This window comes from Delphinapterus leucas, chromosome 12 (assembly GCF_059928025.1).
Source record: "Delphinapterus leucas isolate spDelLeu-1000000601 "Yukka" chromosome 12, BTC_Dleu_Yukka2, whole genome shotgun sequence".
Lineage (NCBI taxonomy): Eukaryota > Metazoa > Chordata > Mammalia > Artiodactyla > Monodontidae > Delphinapterus > Delphinapterus leucas.
In genome coordinates, this window is record NC_143140.1 from 81285252 (window position 1) to 81306047 (window position 20796).

At 45.7% G+C, this 20796-nt stretch overlaps 1 pseudogene across 1 annotated transcript in view; it reads left to right on the forward strand.

The window, feature by feature from the left end:
- LOC149747911 (uncharacterized) overlaps positions 1-20796 on the forward strand; it is a 74987-nt pseudogene that overhangs the window by 1320 nt on the left and 52871 nt on the right. Inside the window, exon 2 of the transcript XR_016395111.1 lies at positions 1-20796. This exon is cut by the window's right edge and continues 25047 nt beyond it. The product of XR_016395111.1 is annotated as an uncharacterized LOC149747911 (transcript).

A 20796-nucleotide genomic window follows, 5' to 3' on the forward strand; every position in this document is an offset into this window, starting at 1 on the left:
AGGGGAGGAGGCACCGCAGATCCGCTGCTCGCGGCGGTGGGGCCCGCATCCCTGCGCCGGGAGGGGCGGGTCGGGGCGCGGCCGCCGAGCGGGGAGCGCGACCGAGCGGCGGGGCCGAGCCCGAGGAAGAGGAAGTCCGAGCCGGGGCGGCGGTGCAGGGCGCTCGGCGGGCGCCGGAGCCGGCGCAGCGCAGCGCAGCGCAGCCGCACCTTCCAGGGCCGACGTGCGAGGGCGGCCCGCGCCGGGAGCCGCCTCTATCCGGGTAAGCGCCCGCTTCGCTGGACACCGGGTCCTTTTCCAGGGACGGGACCGCTCGGCCGGGAGCCCCGGGGAAGGGGAAGGGGCCCGGGGCACCCTCGGCCCGGCGCCCCAGATCCGCAGGTGGAGGCGAGCGGAGCGCGGTACCGGGTTCCCGTCCCCCGCGCGCATCCTCGCGGGTGGGGGCCGGCGGGGTCGGGGGAGCGCCCCGCCGCCGGGACCTGGGCCCGCCCCTGCCCGCCGCCGTCCTGAGGGGGCGACCCGCCGCCGCCGCCGCCGCCGCCGCCCGGCTCCGGGCTCCGCGTCCCCGAGCCCCGGTCCCTGAGTCCCTGGCTCTCCCGTCCCTCCACCGGCTGCTGCGGCGGAAAAGGGGCTCCTTAGTGCGCGCAGGAGCGTTACCAACCCAACCCTCACAGCCCAAACGGCACAGTCGGAAAACGGGACCCGAGCGCCCGCCGCTCTCGGTCAGCTCCCCACCACCGGGCCCGGCCGCCTGGGCCCCCAGGAGCGGCGAACCGCGGTGGGAGTCGGAGGCCGGGGCTCTGTGGCGCGTTTGGCTGGCAGGATCCCTGCCTTTGTAGATCTAGCCTTGGTGTCCCGGCTCTGCAAATACGTCCCCTCGGTGGGGGGGGGGGGGACGGGGGGGCGGTGTCGAAAGCCGGTGTCCCGTCCATCACGGGGTCGATGTAACACCTGGTCCACGGGGACTCTGCCGACCTTCCTGGCCTCGGAGGACAGCCAGGGTCTGCGGTGATGCCCACAGCACCTCCCCCTCCCCCCACCCCCCCACCCCCCACCCCCCACCCGCGCTTTGTGTCCTCTGGTGAGACTTTGGTTCTTAAATCAGAAGCCTAGGAAGGTTCTAATCGGGAAAAGTCGTTAAGCTGTGGCATTTCGTTCCGTTCCTGGGAAACAATGAGGTGGATGACTTTTTAAACGCTCTGGTGGAGTCTTGTTTGTAGAGCCGGTATTTCATTAAGTTCTGGTCCTTAACCCTCCCTTTGTACCACCCTCAGGTGGCCAAGGCTACTGCACATAGTTTTGAAATTGTAGAGGGTGAGTCCGGGGGAAGGCTGTTTGCAGCAGGCATCGCGGAAGACAAGGTCGATCGCAGAGGGAGAGTTGGTTTGGGGGTTTTCCGACGACTGGGTACAGAACTTCCTTGTGTTTTCGTATTTAAACCAGGAGACCAGCATGTTGACTCTGGGTCAGATTCGTCTTCGAACAGAATTCCAGGCCTAGAGAGATCATGTAATGCTATAAACACAGTTATCAAGTGTTAAAATCAGCGTCTCCGGGCCGCTCAGTTTCTGTATACTTTTAAAGAATTTATGGACTTTGGATTTTGATTAAACGCTATTAAAACATTTCCAGGCTTATCGTGTCTGGGAATAAGAGACTCCATTCTAATTTCATCTTTGCCAAGTCAGACCTGAGCAAGCTGCTCCACCTCTGGTGGCCTTGGCTTCTCCCTTGTGAAGTGATTTAGAGGAACCAGGGGGTTTCTAATTTAGCTTCAGGCTCACTCCTCACCGCACCACTCCCACCCCATAGTACTTGTTTGGTCTACTGTATTTAAGATTTAGATACAAAAGTGATGGTTTGTTATTATGGTCCTTTACCATCTTTGAGTCTGACTTCCCAATTCCTCACTTTGCTTTTGGTCCTATTTGAAACCTGGTGTCTAAGCCACCAACGCCCCCGAAGAAACGTTTTCCCCAGAGTTCTCCTTCCTCATTGGCGTCATCCTCATAAGGTCATCAACAGCTGTCACTGCATGACCTTCCTTTTCCCCGGTATAGCTCTCCCTGAAGCCTTCCACTGAAGGGCAAGGCGCAGTGAGAAACGGTTACCTGGCAGTCAGACCCATGCCTGAATCCTGCTTCCCTTGATGGTTTTTTTCCTGCTCATCTCCATCCTCACCATGGGCACCAGCTTCCTTCGGTGACTTTAACATGGACGATGTTACCAAATACAAGCTTAAATATTTCCCTGGGAGACTGAATCTGTGCTTCAAAAAGATTAAATGATCATTTTTTAACAAATTGATAGGAAGTGGCCAAGTAAGTTTTCAGAATAAAGAATAACCAGTGCTGTCTTCTTCTCCTCCTTTTTGAGGCTATGATTTTTTAAGTGATTTAGTGGTTTGTAGTCTGACACATAAACACAGGAAATGCTTGAGTAGCACGAAATCTTTTGAGCCCTTAGTAGACTATAAAGCAATTCCTGAATCTATGCTCTGATCTTTAAAGGCTGCAAAATCCACTTTGTACGGATTTCTCTTCCCTCCCCCTTTGCGAGTAGTTGGTCTTTCGAACAGCTGCCACCTGTGAATCCTCATGCAGGTGAGATTATATCCATGGAACAGTAAAACTAGATGCATCTTGGATGAGCCAGCCAAGCCCGTACATCTTAAAGATGTGTGAAAGCTCTAGTGGTTAAGAACAAGTGCTCTGGAACTAGCTGACCTGTGTATGAAGTTTGCCTCTGCAGCTCAACAGCAGTGCGACCTTGACCCCTCTAAGGAAGTTATTTAGACATGGATTATTTTATAATGGAGAAAATGTAGCAGTCATAGTTGATCATTCTCTCCGGATTATCTCACCTTTGCTCATTCCTTCCTCTGTAAATTTAGGAAGTAGTGACCCTTCCCTCCTCAACGGTGCTGAGCATTGATGATTATTAACAAATTAATCTGTAGTAAGTGGTGGGTGTGCTGTGTGCTTCCAAGATGATTACTGTCGATAAACCAAGTCCCAGGAGTGAGTGATTTTGTTGGCAGTTATGCAGCTCTCAACTGGCAAAGCTGTGATTTAACCCAGGATCACTTCTCTTACCCCTGAACTTCACTACCTAGAAATGGTGGTGGCATGGGGACATGTTTTAAATTAAATGTAATGGTTCACTCTTTAAGAAAAAAATCCCTTGCCTCTTTTGACTTAAAAAAGAACATAGTTTCCAAAGCAAAATGTTCATGTATTCAAGCAGGGATGGGAATAGAAACATCTTCTAGACAAAGACCCTGAGCAGCCTAGTGCTTGTGTATGGCAGGCATCTCAAATATTAATGTTTCATGACAGCCTGCATCAATCTTGCTTTATAAAATGAAGAGCTGACCCCAAACCAGTTGGGCACTCAGAGCCATGGGCGTCTGTGCCAAGGAGAACTTACTAACTGCAGGGCCCGCTTTCAAGTAATTAAGAGATGGCTCCATGCTCTGCTTCTTATTGCTCATGCTGATGAAAAGCAACAGATGCTTTAGCAGAGATGATAGAAATATAGGCTGGACATCCTAGTGAGGGGGCCTGGGTTTGCTTTTAAAGTAACTAGGCCACAGGTCATCCAGATGCTGCAGAACAACTTCATGGATGCTTGGGTGACCCCCATCCCAGTGATTAGAAGTTGACTGTAGTTCTAGCGTAGTTTTCATGTTCGAGTCATGTTTAAGTATATTTCCAATCTATATACACAAAGTTACCCAGAAATGTTTCTCTGCTGAGCTACAAGCCATGTAAAAATCTCTAAACCTAAACATCTCCTTTTGGTAAATATTGAATTACTGTTTGATGGAAAGCAAAAGTAGGCTGGATTCATGGATTCAAACAATCCCTAACCCTCCTCTTCTTTCCCCCTTCCCATCCTGGAGGAGGAATCCTGGAGGAAGGGCAACTTCAAGAGTGTTAATGTTAGGCTAAGTTTTTAAAAGATTCCAGCTACGCCCCCTTGATGTACTAAACTGATGTCTTTAAGAAAGCTATTTGGGTAAGCTTTAATGACCAGGGTGCTGTTGAGCCTACAGAAGCCACTTATCACCAGCATTAGGAAGATCAAACCATTGCAGCATTTGGCCAAAAGCTAGTAAGCCTTCAAGTGTGAGAAGGACACCTTTTAAAAAGATCAAAGACAAAGTTGAAACGTGTGTGAGTGTAATAATCGCTGAAACTTTAGAATTTTCATAAAAGGAATCAATAAATCTAATGTTTGAAGTGGAAAATAGATCTTACCATTGTCCACTCCGTGTCCAGTGACATTAAGCACTGACTTAAATGCCCTGACTCTGAACAGAAATGGAGGAGGACGATGAGAAGTTCTAGATCAGGGGGTGGTGAACCTTTTCCTGTAAAGAGCCAGATGGAAGTATTTTAGGCTTTGTGGGCCATGTACATGCCTGTCGTATATTCTTTGATTTGTAGAAGGGGGGATTGGTTGTTTACATAAACCCTTTAAAAATGTAAAAACCGGGGCTTCCCTGGTGGCGCAGTGGTTGAGAGTCCACCTGCCGATGCAGGGGACGCGGGTTCGTGCCCCGGTCAGGGAAGATCCCACATGCCGCGGAGCGGCTGGGCCCGTGAGCCATGGCCGCTGAGCCTGCGCGTCCGGAGCCTGTGCTCCGCAACGGGAGAGGCCACGACAGTGAGAAGCCCGCGTACTGCAAAAAAAAAAAAAAAAAAAATGTAAAAACCGATCTTTGCTTGAAAGCCATACAAAACAGTCTTTTCACTGGAAATCTAAATAAATGTTAGTAAACCAAAAAAAGAAAAAAATATGGCAGCCGTAGTTTGCCAACTGTGTCCTAAATGAAATATTCTGTCTGTGATATCCTTTAGTATATTTGTGGCGCCCCCAGATGATAAATTTCATAGGCTCTATCTAAGCTGACTCGCTATAGACTGACTTATAATCAAATCTCCTGTGTTACTGTTTTTTCCAGTCACTCTTCTTTATTTCTCTTTACACTGGGCTTAGAGGTCTCTGTTAGACATAGCGATCAGTTGACATAGGACTGACAGCACCAAATTTCAACATTCATCCTTGAGTGAGATGCAGGACAGGGAGAGAAGCTTAGCTGGGATGGAATAAAGTCCACATTGAAACGGGTCATTGACGAAGATCATTGATCATATGAAATGAAGTTCAAACCCGCCAGGATGGTACCCAAGACCTTCATGCTCACTTTTCTCCTAGCACCTTCCCAGGTATACTCTATGTCTCTCTCACTCAGGATAACTCAGGATAACCCCTATATGGGCTGTGCTCTCTCTCACCAATGGTGGGATCCATCCGCACAAAGTTTAAATATACATCTCTTTTGTGGAGCCTCTCCTGATCTTATTGGGAAGGAATATGGGCCCCTGCAGCTCCATATTAACGCAGGACCTTACACGTGAAGCATATAGAAGGACAGAGAAGTGTGGTGATCCCCAGTGGACAAATATTACCTTTCAAGTTTGGGGGAACAGCCTTATTCTTCTCTGTAGCTTCAGAGATCCTACCTCACATCTTTGGGCCACTAGCAGAATCAGACCCATTTCCAGGCTTTGCATGTGATACACAGTATAGCATGGCACCGATGTGTCTGGATTTGAAGTCAGGCTGAGCTGACATTTAGTCTGGGCTTCTCCACTTTACCTGCTGCCCCATCTTTAAAGTCAGTAATGAGAATGACCTCTCAATTGCTAGGAATAAATGAGATTATTTTTCTCTGACAAGCATTTAGTTCAGGGTCTGACGTGTAGTGATTGCTCAATAAATGGCAACTTTTGTTCATTCCAGGGTCATCTATTGAGAACCTACTATTCCTGGAATGGTGCCTGATGCTGCTCTAGGAATAGCAGTGAATACAAGAGCCACGGTCTCCATAGTGATACGATCAGTAAGCGGAGAGAATCAGGGTAGGGGATGGGCCACCGTAGACTGGTGCTCCAGGAAGCCTGTCAGAGAAGGCAAGGTTTGAACTGCAACTTTAATGAGATTGATGAGTCCCTGTTTCATCAAATCTAAGATGCTTTTGAAACACACCCTTTTTTAATGTACCATTAAGAGAGAAGAAATGCTGTCAATAAAATTGACACAGTCTCCTGTAAGATGCATCCCTAAGCTGTGAAAAATGTGCATCTTAGCAGCAATGAAATGCATTAATATTAGTCCTCAATAAATATCCATTGAATAAGTTAGTGTTATGCCATGGTTGCATCCAAGGTTCAGCTCCGATGGTTTACGTTGTAACTGAGTTTGTCTCTTCTGTTTCTTAGGTCTGAAAGATTGACTTGGAACTAGCAAAGGGTACAATATAGTAAATTAAAGTATTGTGAGACATTTGTGATCCAACGTGCTTTAAAAATAGTTTAAAACATTTGCTTTGGTCATCTCAATGGGCAAAGTGTCTTGGTGACTCCTGTCGAAGTGAAATTGGCCTGGACATAACTTGGGTAGGAGTGAAGTTGAGCAGCTCTTGCAGCCGATAATTCCTTCTGGCAGCTGTCCGTAGAGATGTGTGAATCTTTAATGCACAGAATGGCCTTCCTCAGGGCAATGAAGGCATTAGCTGGAGCTTACTTCCTTCTGTTTCCCAGATTTAACGTAACATAAATACTCCTCTTCTCCTCTGTATCCCAAGGGGCTGATCATTCCTCTAACCAAGCAGGTCCTCTGTGATAATGAAATGAAGGTGGCTCCCTTTAGAGCCACCCCCTTCCCTCCTCTGGCAAGTCTCTGGGTTTTCAGAGTCCAAGCAGTGTTCTCCTCTCTCTCCCCACCCTCCTCCTTGCTTAGAGAGTAAAACACTGCTTAAGTCTTCGCTTTCTGACCACCCTCTAAACCCTATCCCTCGTCAAGATCTTTTTCTGAACCCAGTTGGGAGCCTGCTCCAACTCTCCCCTTCTGTCCAAGATCTCAGCTTCTGGATGGATGACTCAGTGGGAGCTTTGACAATACTTAACTATTTCTAGCTGTCATAAAGTGCGCTTTCATGCTGTTTTGATTTTAATTTCAACATGTCACTCAAGTCCCGCGCAGACGTCGGCACGCCTGCCCTCCACACATGGTGAGCGTGCCTTTCCTTCTGCCCATCCGGAGTCTGTTCTTGTGGGACCCTTTCAGCAACTCCCACCCTCTCCCAGCAAACTTCCCTGCCTGCACCCTGTCTGGCTGGGAAGGGTCTGTCAGCACTAGGCCACGGAGGAAGCGAATGCAGACCTTGCTCCCTTCCAGGCACATCCTTCCTCCACCTTCTCCTGTGACTGAAGCCCTCATGCTATAGGGGGTCTTTAGAACCCTTGCCACCTCTAGCTGAAATATGAGTCTTTGGAAACAAGTAGATGCAACGGAAAGGCCATTTGTAGGCATTCCAGGGGATGCATAGTAACCACGGTCCAGCCTCAAGATGATTTAAGGCTGTCTCCGACCTGTGGCTGGGATGCTTGTCGGGGTGGAAGGGGTGTGTGAAGATGCCAGGCCACAAGGAAGGAGTGGGGACCGTCGCAGAGTTCAGCTTCCCATGGTCGTATGATTACAGGCAGTCCTCAAACACTAACATCTGTACTTCTCTGATGTGCTGGGGGAGAGGAAAAAACTGTAATCTGGGGCATAAATATACGATCCTGTGTTTATTCCCTTTAACCATGCAAACCTGTTATTAGTTTAAGCATCTATGTTGTGCTTAAATATTACAGCTGCTTCAAAGGAGGATACGGTAGCTGGTCTGAAACAGCTTACCATTTAAGTATTCAGTTGTCTCACACTTTTAAAATTTGAATCAACTAAACATATGAATTATGAAGCATAAGAGTCAAAATCAGGGATATCGGATCACTGAGTGGGGTATGCAGAGGAGAAGCCTATTAGAGGAGATGTAGACTTTAAAAGTGATTTTTATAAAGAGAAAACGCTTTGGGAGTTTGGGAGTGCCATGTACACACTACTATATTTAAAATATATAACCAACTAGGACCTACTGTATAGCACAGGGAACTCTACTCGATATTCTGTGATAACCTAAATGGGAAAAGAATTTGTACAAGAATAGATACATGTATATGGATAACTGAATCATTATGCTGTATACCTGAAACAAACACAACATTGTAAATCAAACTATACTCCAATATAAAATAAAAATTAAAAACAAAACAAAAAAGAAAACCCTTCCTTTACCTCATGCCCCTCACACCTTAGATCAGAGTTTTTAGAGAATTTCTTGCTAAGGACTAATGAGGGTGAGGCTAGAAGGGTGATGAGATGGGCAAGGAACAGGCAGAGAATGGGCGCCCAGATGGGCTGAGGAGGGTTGGCTGTGTCTAGGAAAAGTGCTTTGGGAAATATTTGTAAGCTTATGGAATATAGTTATGGAGCAAAATCTTGGTGGTCTTGGCTTTTTTCCACTTTTCTTCAGTGTCTATGTGAGATAAATGCTTATTTTCCCCTCTCTCCTTTAACAGTCGTTTAGATTAAACTCTAAGGAATTGCCATTTAATCACAATACTTAATGATATTTGATCTTGACACTAAAATGGCAAGGAAAGCAATGTGAAAATAATGTTTCTGAGGCACGTGGACCCCTGTGGCCCATAGGTATACCAATCACAAGGAAGCATTACCTCGAGCAAGTCCCAGAAGTGTCATTATTAAGAAGCACTCTTTCTTTCTTCTTTCTTTCCCTTTAGAACGTATCCTGATAGAAAGCAAATGCTACGAAGTTCTAAAAATCGAGTTGGGATGAGCACTGTAATAGCCATGCCTTTCAAAATCCAGAATCCCCCTAAAGAGCAAAAAGAGGTTTGTTTCACTTTATGATCTGCCACACCAAGATGCAGTACTATCTAATCTAATCCTATAGTTCAAGAAATTTCCAACCAGGAAGTTAACAGGTGTTTGTTTTTACCTTCTTATATAAGTGAAGAAGAAAGCACCTTTCTGTATTAGCTAAAGGCATAATAGCTAGCAATAACTATTCTAAAAAACCCCTTGGCTTCGGATTACTAATATGAGCAGAAAACAGACTTTGCAAATGTTCGGAAACGACATACCATGCTCTTAAAAGAGAAAATTCTTCCTTGATACTTCAGTATGCGTAATAGATATAGCAATCAAATCGAATACTTTCTTGCTTTCTTTCCTTACTTATTGTAATGCTAGTTCAAGCACTGTTTCTGTGACATTAATTATGGGAAAAATGGTGTGCATGGGAGAGATAAGTTTGTTTTTCTAAGGTCTGAATATTCAGCGTTGAAATGTGGGAATGGTCTGGAATTAGGCAGCCTATATATGTCATTTGGACATTATTTGAAAACGCCTGCTAACCTGGGGGTAAGACTATATAATAAAGATATTGTGAGGCTTAAGTGCATAATGTATATATAGCACCCAATATATAATAAGCCCTTGATAAATAGTGGCTCTCTTACTATGTTTACTGGGTGTCACACTTAAGTTTTATTCCCTGCTACTAGACGTCTGGAACAATAAACCAACATGAAAATAGCTGAGAAAAAACATCTCAGTGGTGGAAGAACAGCCTTTCTCCTGAGGCAAAAGTATACATTACACTCGGGAATTCAGATTAGAATCCGTGTATTCAACAAAGATAATTTCCTGAATTCTGGGGATACAATGATGAGCAAAACAGACCAAATCTGGAGTGAAGGGGGAAAATCCATGCGATGAGTGCTTTACAGAAAAGAAAAGAGGGAAATGGGCTGGGGCCGGGAGTGGCATGTTATTTGCCTGGGTGGTCAGAAAGGCCTGTCTGAGCTGGTTACATCGAGCCAAGATTTGTATAATAAGAAGTGACCTTAAGAAGATGCGAGGGAAGAACATTCTTGGCAGAGAGAAGAAAAATACGTATGGAGGCCCTAAGAGAGACATAAGCTCCATGAGTTCTAGGGAAAGAAAAGCAGGCTGTGAATGAACAAGGGAGGCAGAAGAAAGCGTGAGGTGAAGGTGGAGAGGGAGGTGGGGCCTGAATCTCGTAGGTCTTTATAATATTGAAGGTCTTTACCGTGGCTTAAAAGAGAAATAGCGTATGATACCTGGATGGTATCGCTTACACGAGGAATCTAAAAGCAGTGGTACAAATGAACTTATTTACAAAGCAGGAACAGACTCACAAGACTTAGAGAATGAATTTATGGTTACGGGGGCGGGGGCGGGGGAAGGGATAGTTAGGGAGTTTGGGATTGACAAGTACACCCTGCTGTATTGAAGATGGATAACCAGCAAGGACCTACTGCATAGCACAGGGAACTCCGCTCAGTATTCTGCAGCAACTTAATTGGGAAAAGAATTTGAAAAAGAATAGATACAGGTACCTGTGTAACTGAATCCCTTTGCTGTACACCTGAAACTAACACAACATTGTTAATCAACTATACTCCAATGTAAAATATAAAGTTTAAAAAAAAAAAAAAAGCGCCGTGCAAAGCCACTGGAGGGTTTGAGGCAGGGGAGCAACAGAATCTGATTAATTATCTTTCAGTTGGGAGCAGCGGTACAGAGAGGATGCTGGCAACGGCAGCAGGTTGACTCGGAACCATCCAATGGTTGGATGGACCAACCAATGTCAGCCACTTAGTTACTCTGCCTACTAGAAAATAATCAAATGCAATAGCTCTCAAAATATTCTGATTTAAATTTTCTGGCTCCAATAGTGAGGGCCTATTGTGTTTCAAAATAAATCCACAGAAACGTGGTGCAGCAGCCCGCCTGAGCCTCCCACTGCTATTCATATGCCTTCTGAGATTTATCTGTTGGCTTTTGCACAATTGATTTAAAGTCACCCACCCAGAACTGGGTTCACAATCTCCATTTCCAGACCCACCTCTAACTTCCTGGGGTTGTTTCTTTTCCCTTCTTTTCCAATTCGTAGTTAATAGCATACCACAATTCATTGGTCAGGACAAGCCTTTTTTTTTTCCTTTTCTGCCTTGTCCAATCAGTCAGCAATGACTTCTCTAAACAGGTCTCCGTCCGTATTCACTTATTCATGTCCCCCTCCCATCCGTTCAGATGCTCCTCGCTTGCCTAGCCCACTAGCATAGTTGGTGAGCCAGCATGGATTGATGTATCTAGAATACAAATCTGACCAGTGAACGTGTTGTCATAGAGGCCTCTTCTAATGGCTTAACCCAGCAGAAAGGCTGACAGTAGAACTTCAGGTGGAGACACAAGTCCCAGGTAGAGAGCCTTCGGTGTTCCTCTGGTCATGTTTTCCCTCTGATATCTCAGGTCGAATCCATAGGCAAACTGGGCTCTTCCTGCCAAATATCCAGAATCCCGTGACTTCTCAGTCTTCACTGCTGCCACTTGGTCCGGTCCAGCTGCTCTCTCTGCCTGGATGGTGCAGTAGGTTCCTAACTGGTCTCCTGGCTCAGCCCCACACCCCCTCAGCCAAAGCGATCCTCATTCAGACTCCTCTCACGGTTTCCCATTTCACTCAGAGTCAGAAGCCAATCCATGGAACGGCCTCCGAGCCCCCGCAGTGGGACCCCTGCCCCGCGCTCTCGCTCTGATCTGCCGCCTGCCCCTCCCCACGTGCCCACCCTCCCCCGGCTCGCCGGCCCCTCTGCTGGTCCCAAATACGCCAGACGAGCCCCGGCCTCAGAGTGTTTTCATGACCTCTGCCTGGAACATTCTTCCCTGGATATCAAAGCTTTACCGTCTCACTTCTTTCAGTCCCCTGCGCAAGTGTCCCCTTATCAAAGAAGCCTTCCTGATGGTGCTGTAGAAAACGGCAGCCTCCGTACCTTGGAGGCCGCTGTAGCCTTCTTACCCTACTTCATTTGTATGCACAGCATTTAAGAACACTTAACAAAGGATATAGTTGTTTCTTGTCTGTTCTTCCATGAGGAGAGAGGCCCTGTGCTGTCACACTGTATTTCCCATGATTTAGAGCAGTGCTCAGCACAGAGAGAAGCTTCACTTTTCGAATAAATCAACATCACCTCGGCAATCGCCACCCCTTGCCTCCAAGTCAGGTAAATTCTGCTTGCAGTCTGATACTGCTGCACCACGTTCTAGAACGAGATCAGCGCCTAAGGTGCTGTGTGCGGGGATGGGTGGGTGTGTTGGAGTAGAAGTGGTGGAGAACCTGCCTTATGACTCCACCTTCCTCCACCTTCCATCCTCCCTCCATCCCTGCCCTCACCCTCCTGGGCTTCAGAAGAAGCTTCCTCTGGAGGTCCGCCTGGGCCCCTTGCCTGCAGTGTCTGCCCTCTAGCACCATGCAGCCCCGAAGGCCTTACTCTTGGCTGTTCTCCCCTATCTGCCTTATTCCTCCACAGTACCCACGGCACCACTCAGAAAATATCAAGACAACGCTTGATATTTAGGTCTAATCTTTTACCCTTCCTTTGTCCAGATGCTACTCATCCATCGCAGTAGGTGGTGTGGTATGACAGTTAAACACTCAGACTCTGGCGCTGGGCTACCTGGATTCAGACTGGGTTGCATCGCTTAGAGTTTTCATGACCTTGAACAGACTTTTAACCCCCCCTAAGCTAAGGGGCAGCGACTTACAGATGAGGGAAGCAGCACCAGCTTCTGGGGTTATGATGAAGATCAAAGCCCATCATTCTTTAATAGGTTTGCAAAACCTATTAAAGAGAAAAAGTCAGGCAAATGTTTGCCATCGTTTTCATTAGCATTTCTTTTAAATGGGCCTCTTTAAGAAAACTCAAATTGTCCTTCTTTCTCAGAAAACCGCCTGTCTTTTAATTACCATTTTGTTCAACTTCCTGTGTATTAAGGCCTTATCTTTTTTTTTTTAAAGAAGATGTTGGGGGTAGGAGTTTATTAAATTATTTATTTATTTTTGCTGTGTTGAGTCTTCGTTTCTGTGCCAGGGCTTTCTCTAGTTGCGGCAAGCGGGGGCCACTATTCAGCGCAGTGCACGGGCCTCTCACTGTCGCGGCCTCTCTTGTTGAGGAGCACAGGCTCCGGACGCGCAGGCTCAGTAGTTGTGGCTCACGGACCTAGTTGCTCCGCGGCATGTGGGATCCTCCCAGACCAGGCCTCGAACCCGTGTCCCCTGCATTAGCAGGCAGATTCTCAACCACTGCGCCACCAAGGAAGCCCCTTAAGGGCTTATCTTGATGTAGTTATTAACTCATCCAGGTCTTACTAACTTACGTGTATAAAATAAATAAATACTGCTTGCGTGTAGAAATACTATATTTATCCACCCTCCTCTCAGCATTTCCCACTCCCTTCCCTGCTTTATCTTCCTGGTTAGCACACATATCTGCCTGATAGGTACACCAGGAATTGCTGTTTATCTTTAAAGCTCCACGGAAGGAGGAATGCATCTTCGAATTAAGGAACTTTGCAACTAAATGCAAGTAGAGAAAATAGCATAATGAACCCCCATGTACCCATCTTCCAGATTCAAGAATTATAAACATTTTGCCAATCTTGTTTCATCTGTTTCCCCATGAACCCCCTTCCCCAACTTTGAAGTAGTAAAAGCAAATCCCAGATATCATGTTACTGTACCCATAAATGTTTCAATATGCATTTCCAACAGATAAGAACACACTTTTCCATATCACCACCACACAATTAATACACCTAATAAAAATAATAGTAGTTCCCTAATGTCAACTCTTTCTCTGTCCATAGTCAAATTTCCATCAGAGCTGCAGTTTTTTGGCCTGTTTTGTTCACTGCCACATCCCAAGTACATAAGACACACTGTAATATTTAAATGAATGCGTGGCTAAGTTGTGTTCTGAAATTTCATTTTTGGAAGACAATTCCATAAAAATATGATAAATGGTGATTGTGATCTTGGGCTAATAAAAGAAAGCCCGCTTGACTCATAATGTCAATGTCTTTTAATGAGCAGATACCTTTGGAGTTCTAACTCGGAATAGGTTCTCTTTTTTATTTTTTTGCGGTACACGGGCCTCTCACTGTTGTGGCCTCTTCATTGTGGAGCACAGGCTCCAGACACGCAGGCTCAGGAGCTGTGGCTCACGGGCCCAGCCGCTCCGCGGCATGCGGGATCTTCCCGGACCGGGACACGAACCCGTGTCCCCTGCATTGGCAGGAGGACTCTCAACCACTGTGCCACCAGGGAAGCCCAGGATAGGTTGTGTTTGAACCTGCCTCTCTTGCCTCGGAGGAGTCTGAAATTCCACTCCTTCTCCCTTCTTGAACAGGAAATGAAGTTAGCATGGTTCATATTTTTAGAGTTGAATGGACTGCCTTTTGAATATGAACTGTACTACTTATAAGCTATTTCTTCTTTCATAAAATGGAGGAGAATTATAACTACTGTAGAGGGTAGTTATGAACATGTAGTGGATAAACTTTAACAGTGCTTGGCCTTTAGCAGCTGTTTAATGGGCAGCTGTGCTCTCTCTCTTGTTGCAAGTCACTGTCATTGGCAATTTCCAAGGTGAGAGTTCCCAAGCCAGGGAGGAAAGGCCCCCAGAGGCTGCTTGGAGGCAAGAGGCTACCAAGCAGAAGCTGGGTCTCCATAGTGCTGCCTTCCCAGGCCTCCCTGGCCTCCGTCCAGACTCTCTCTCTCTCTCTCTCTCTTTCTGTCCAGATTGGCTCTTCGGTTTTTCTTGCGTTCGCTGTGATCTACTGTGCGATGGCAAAGCAGTGTTTTGGTTTTACTTCTGGGCAGTACTGCTGCCCTTTTGAGGGTCAGTTTGAAGAGCTTTAACTTCTAATGGCACTTTAAAAAAATCCTTGGGGGCTTCCCTGGTGGCGCAGTGGTTGACAGTCCACCTGCCGATGCAGGGGACACGGGTTCGTACCCCGGTCCGGGAAGATCCCACACGCCGCGGAGCAGCTGGGCCCGTGAGCCATGGCCGCTGGGCCTGCGCGTCCGGAGCCTGTGTTCCGCAACGGGAGAGCCCGCAACAGTGAGAGGCCCGCGTACCGCAAAAAAAAAAAAAAAAAAAAAAATCGTCACAGTTCTACCTTCTCTTTTGAGTAAACACTAGACAAAAATAGTTCCATAAAACTCAGGTTTTGTGCTCTGCTGTCACTGTAGATGGTTGTATGACCTCTCCAAAATTAGAGCTCTATTTCTACCAACCCCTGAATGAACGACTGGGTCACACTTGAGATGCCTATCTAAGTAAGATTACTGTCAGGCACATCAGGGTCCCTGATAAGTTCTGAGGTCATAACCAGTCTTGTCAACAACACATCACTTCTCATACTAGGTTTAAGTGCAAGGTTAGTCTTCCTCTCCATCATTGGTTGGGCACATGGAAGGGCCTTCTCAATTTCATGATTTGAAGGAATTGCCCTCCATTTCCAAGACCACATCTTGTTCTGAGACAGACTAGCCTGGAATTTGAGGCGAATAAAGCTTTGGATAACCTATAACCTCAGCAAAGCTCAGTCCCTTTCCACAGCACAGAGGGTTTCAAAGCATTAGCTCTAACTCTGATAGCTTTGTACCCGAACGTACACCCTTGGGCCCTTTTCTGCATGACGCGTCTGGGTCCCCTCCCCTCCAGCGAACCCCCAAGTCCACGCAGAGTTCTCTTTGCTCTGACTTGGCCTCCTTCACCCCTCTGAAAGCTGCCATCTGCTTTATTTCCCTCCCTCCTCCGTCACAGCCCCTTCTTTCTAAATCTCCCCAACGGAAATCTGGAAATATGCATATACTTAAATTCTCACAACAGGAAAAATAATACAGTTGTAAATTCACAGAGGCTAGACTTTTTTGTGAGAAGAAACAGACTGAGGAGGGATTGCAGTGAGGGAAGTCTGCTATAAGGAATAGAGGGGAAATTCTAAATAAGGACCAAGGAGACTGGAAGGGGCAGGGCATCTGGGCAGTGGGTATGGGGAGAATGAAAGGCAGTGTGAGGGCTAGGGTGATGGTCATGAAGCTTTACCTCTGGTTCCCATTTGCCTCCTGTCTTGTAGTTCCCTGTTGTACCAAGGAAGTACTGACTAGTTCAGGCAATGTTCCAGAGGCTTTGCATGTATTTACTAATTTCATGCACACAAGCACTTTGAATATATGCAATCATTCCCATTTCACAGATGAGGAAACTGAGGCGTAAAAACAGATGACTTGTCCAAAGACACTCAGCTGATCAATGGCAGCCTCGGATCTGTACCCAACAGACTGGCTTCAGATCTCATGCTCGTAGTACACTTGGGGTATGAGTTAGGATTGGGCTCGACTGCAAGGGTTGGGGATGGGGGACACAGGACTTACAGGTCTGAGTAGGTCCAAGACTAGTAGGGAGCTCTCTACTCATAGGGACCCAAACTCCCTCTATCTTGTTGCCCCGAGAGATGTCATCTTCATTATGGGTGGCTATATGTGGTCGGCCCTCCGTATCCCCAGGTATCGCACCTGCAGATTCAGCCAACCGAGGATCAAGGTTGGTTGGCTGAATCCGCGGACGCGAAACCTGTGAATTCAAAACACATGGATGCGGAGGGCTGATTATATTTAACGTACTGCACCATTTTTTACAAGGAACTTGAGCATCTTGGGATTTTGGCATCTACGGGGGCCTCCTGGAACCAACCTCCCGATAATACTGAGGGACAACTGTACCTAGTTAAAATTAAGGGTTGCGTTATTGTTGAAAACAAGAGTGGCAGGTTGGGATACAACTCTCTTGATAAGAGAAAAGGAAGATGACATTGCAAGGTGTGCTGTTCCAGAGGGAAGGAGCGCCAGCAGCCAGTCTCTGAACTGTACTGCTTGAGCGCCTTGAAAAGCTGTGGCTCATGGTAGCTACTAAAGTATTTGATTGACTCTTCGGGTGTCTTCTCTAAAGGGGAAAAAAAAAAAACGTTTCACATCTGGCGGGATGCCCCACTTAATTACAAATAAATATTACATGGTAGTGTTTGATTAACAACTGGGCATTTCCAACAAACATTTCATCCTGGCAAGGGCTGTTTACTAACAGAAGGTCAGAAGCAGTCTCTTCTGGAGAGGAAACTTCTAAAGATGCTAATCATCATAGGATGTCAGTCATTCGTGGTGACATTAGGAAACAGCTGAAAACTGATAAGGTCTACTTGCCTCCTTCAGTTTAATGTCTTGTAAGAACTTGCTTTTCTGTCGAAGAGTTGTACTAGTCAGACTCTTGCTTGAAGGGCTCCACATTTGGACTGAATTAATTAATCAAAGAACTGATTGAGATTGCAGTCTTCTCAATCTACTGTGATAGAAAAAAAATTGATAAATGTGAAGTTCTAGAATTAAGACCTATGTTGAGGGAGGAATGATTTAAACATTAGTGAGAGGATTAGAAAGAAAATCAAGAACTTGGATAACAAAGTTTTTTTTACCAAGATTAAGAATTTGAAGAAGTGTCGTTGAGTTAAATTGTATATTTTTCAGAAATTTAGATTCTGTGAATTTTCCTCTATTGCATGTTCCCAGAGAATTACAGGAAATCCTTTCTAACAGGGTATCCTGAGTTGGAGGGTTTGTTAAGTCAAAAAAACACTCATTTGGTGGTATGCTTCTGGTGAAGATTATAGAATCCATTATGCTTCACTGAATTTGAAGAACTACAGTCACTTTAATCACACTTGTTTTCACGGTGGCCCAGAGAAGAATTAAGAGACTTCCTTTTTCAAAAGTTTTTGCTAAGACAGCGCTTTTATTCTCCAGTTGAGTCAACAACATTGTCTTCTACTGGAATTCCAAAATCAGACTTGATGTCCTCGTGAAATTTAAAAGTAAATTGATGAGAAGTAATTAACCAGTTAATTACTAGTGTGACAAAATAAACTTGTGCTTTAAAAGTGTTTTGACTACTCAGATGGCTGGGGACTTTCAGTAGAAGCCTATTGGTTAATGTGAAGCCTTGGTAGTACAGAGCTCTCCAGTCTCCTTGGCAACATTCCCTGTAGAGCTCAGTAAGGTTTAGGTCTAACTTGAGATGCCCAAGAAAATTAAGAACAGTGATGCTGATGGTGAGTGGAGAGTAAAGCTGTCAACTGGTGTGAGTGCCCTTGTGAGGCCAAGCTGCAGGGCGTTCACCAGGGTTTATACATGCAAAGGACTTCCTTCTATTCTCTGAGGATGTCTGACAGACAAATGATTTCAACTTACCGATGGGCATATCAGCAAGCATTGTCTTGAGGAGGGCCTGGGTGTGGGAACAGGTCTTCAGGGGCGATAGAAAGCGAATATGGTGTGTGCTGGTAAATGTTTAACGACCTACGGGGGTAGGTAGCTCTGTGTGTGTGTGTGTGTGTGTGTGTGTGTGTACACACAGGAGGCATACATATACATATGTACATATAAGTTTATGACAAATTGTAGTAATACAAAGGATGAATAGCACATAATGTGCAAATAATAAAAATTGATTCTCATAGAATGCTTTTGTTGATGTTTGCTGAGCTTCTTATATTCATAACCAACCTATAATAAGTGAATTTAGTCTCAACATTAATGTTTGTTAGATATTTTCTTTGACATTAATATGACAAAAGTGAAACAATGAAGATGTATGTCAGAGCTTCACGCTTTCATCAGTGGCGTGAGACGCCTCCGCTGCACTGAATGCTGGGTGACTGTTTCCTCATTTTTTGGTCCTATGTGTACAGTGTAACAGCTCCAGACATAACACCCTTTTATGTTTTAATCTGTATTATTAACATTTTCTCCAGCACTTTCTTAGACATGAAGAGAACAAATCAAAGCCCAGATTTGCAGCATTTGCCAACTTCCATGGTATAAATATTCGCACTGTGGCTACTTTCAAGCTACCAGAGTTGGGGAGAAATATGTAATTATTAGCCATTATTATGATATTTCTACCATATAGATATTAAAATAGACATCAATAACCTCAAGAACATAGGTAACAGTAAAATATAGTAAAATAATAAGTGAGGAGTTTTGAGCATTTCTACCTTTGTTTCTAATGCAGTTTATTTAACGTTGAGATTACATTATTTACATTTTAATGATGACTTTAACAACTGGCTTACAAAATTCCTGAAGCTTAACAGTTGGTTCTTGTGAGATGCTAAGGAAAAGAGCGTTGAGTAGGAGAGTGTCAACTGTCACAGTGCACAGAAGCATCGGGAGAGTAACAGAGTGCTCATCTGGGAAGTTTCTGACCTGATGAAATGTATTTTGAAAAGCAGTGGTGATTTTCCTCCAAGTGTGGGCCAAGTGCATTTATGTAACTGAATACAGGTGGTCTCCAGGTTACTGAGGACAATTGCAATCCAAAGGGTGGGACAGCCCCTGCCCAGCCATGGCTGGAGATCTCTCACTGGTTACCTCAGGCTTTTTACTTACTCGGGGGCAAGGGGAGTAGCAGCAGAGGGAGAGTAGTTTGTGAAAAACAAGGGAAGAGGGAACTTCCCCGGCAGTCCAGTGGTTAGGACTTGGCGCTTTCACTGCCAAGGGCGAGGGTTCGATCCCTGGTCGGGGAACTAAGATCCCACAAGCCATGGGACGAGGCCAAAGGAAAAAAAAATGACAAACAGTAGAAGAAACTGTGGAGAGTAAAAAACAATTTAGACTTGCTCTGGGGACAGAGCCCAGACCTTTTGACTCAAGTGATGACTTTTCTCAAAATTCTACCTATTGAGAGATCCATGTTTGTTAAAGATTGGAGGGTTCAAAGGTCATCTCTACTCTGTGCTCAGGGTCCCTCTTCGCAGCCTCAGCACTCCTGTCTATTAGGCTCTCCCACATGCCCTCTTTCCGTTCTCTCCTCTTCTGCCCTGGTAGAGAGTTTCCCGGCTTTCTCCACATTTGCTCAGAGCCATCACTCATCTCAGCAAGAAGACCTCAGAATTCGTACTCCCTTAGAGGGCCACAGATGATTGTAAAAACAGACCTATTTTCCTGACACATTTTCATTTGAATTAATTCAGTGTTAATTAATTAATATTCATTAATGTTAAGTTAGTTCAGCTTTATTCCTAATACCCACCGAGCCCCTCTATACTAAGGGAGAGGATGACGAAGTGGCAAGGAAAGCAGTTTTGGAGCAGGGAGCGTTTGAGGACCTAAGGGCGGCTTTTACGGAGCAGGTGGAGACGTAAAGAAAATAAAATGGGGCTTCCCTGGTGGCGCAGTGGTTGAGAGTCCGCCTTACGACGCAGGGGACACGGGTTTGTGCCCCGGTCCGGGAAGATCCCACATGCCGCGGAGCGGCTGGGCCCGTGAGCCATGGCCGCTGAGCCTGCGCGTCCGGAGCCTGTGCTCCGCAACGGGAGAGGCCGCAACAGTGAGAGGCCCGCATACCGCAAAAAGAAAAAAAAAAAGAAAGAAAAGAAAATGCATGCTTCTAGATGCTTTCCTTCTTCAGACATGAAGGAAGAAATGTTCTTTTTTTCCCTCCCACTCCATGCTGCCCACAGCTCCAGAGACCCAGGGCTCAGAAAAACTTCCATTTGCTGCTTGGACCGCTTATAGTTTTTGGCGTAAATTGATTCCTTTTTCCCAAAAGATGTGTTATGAGTTGAGGAGGGTGTTTCTGTAGCATTAACACATTTAAGCTGCTGTATTGAGATTAACGCTGACACTTAACACGGCTGTGTCTTCTCTATAAATGCCATGTTTATTTGATCACAATCACACAGTCATCTTTATATTTTTATTGTATTTCTTTTGGTGGCCTTTATTTGTGTTTACTTTCGTTGTTTATTTCATTGTGTGTGTTTTTATAATTTTATTGCGTTTTTAATCGGAAAAGGGATTTTTGTATGTGTGAAGGGAAAGAAAAACACCGATTCCAATTGGGTCATTAGAAATAGTTCTAGACCTGTATTCCTCAAAGTTGTAGCCTG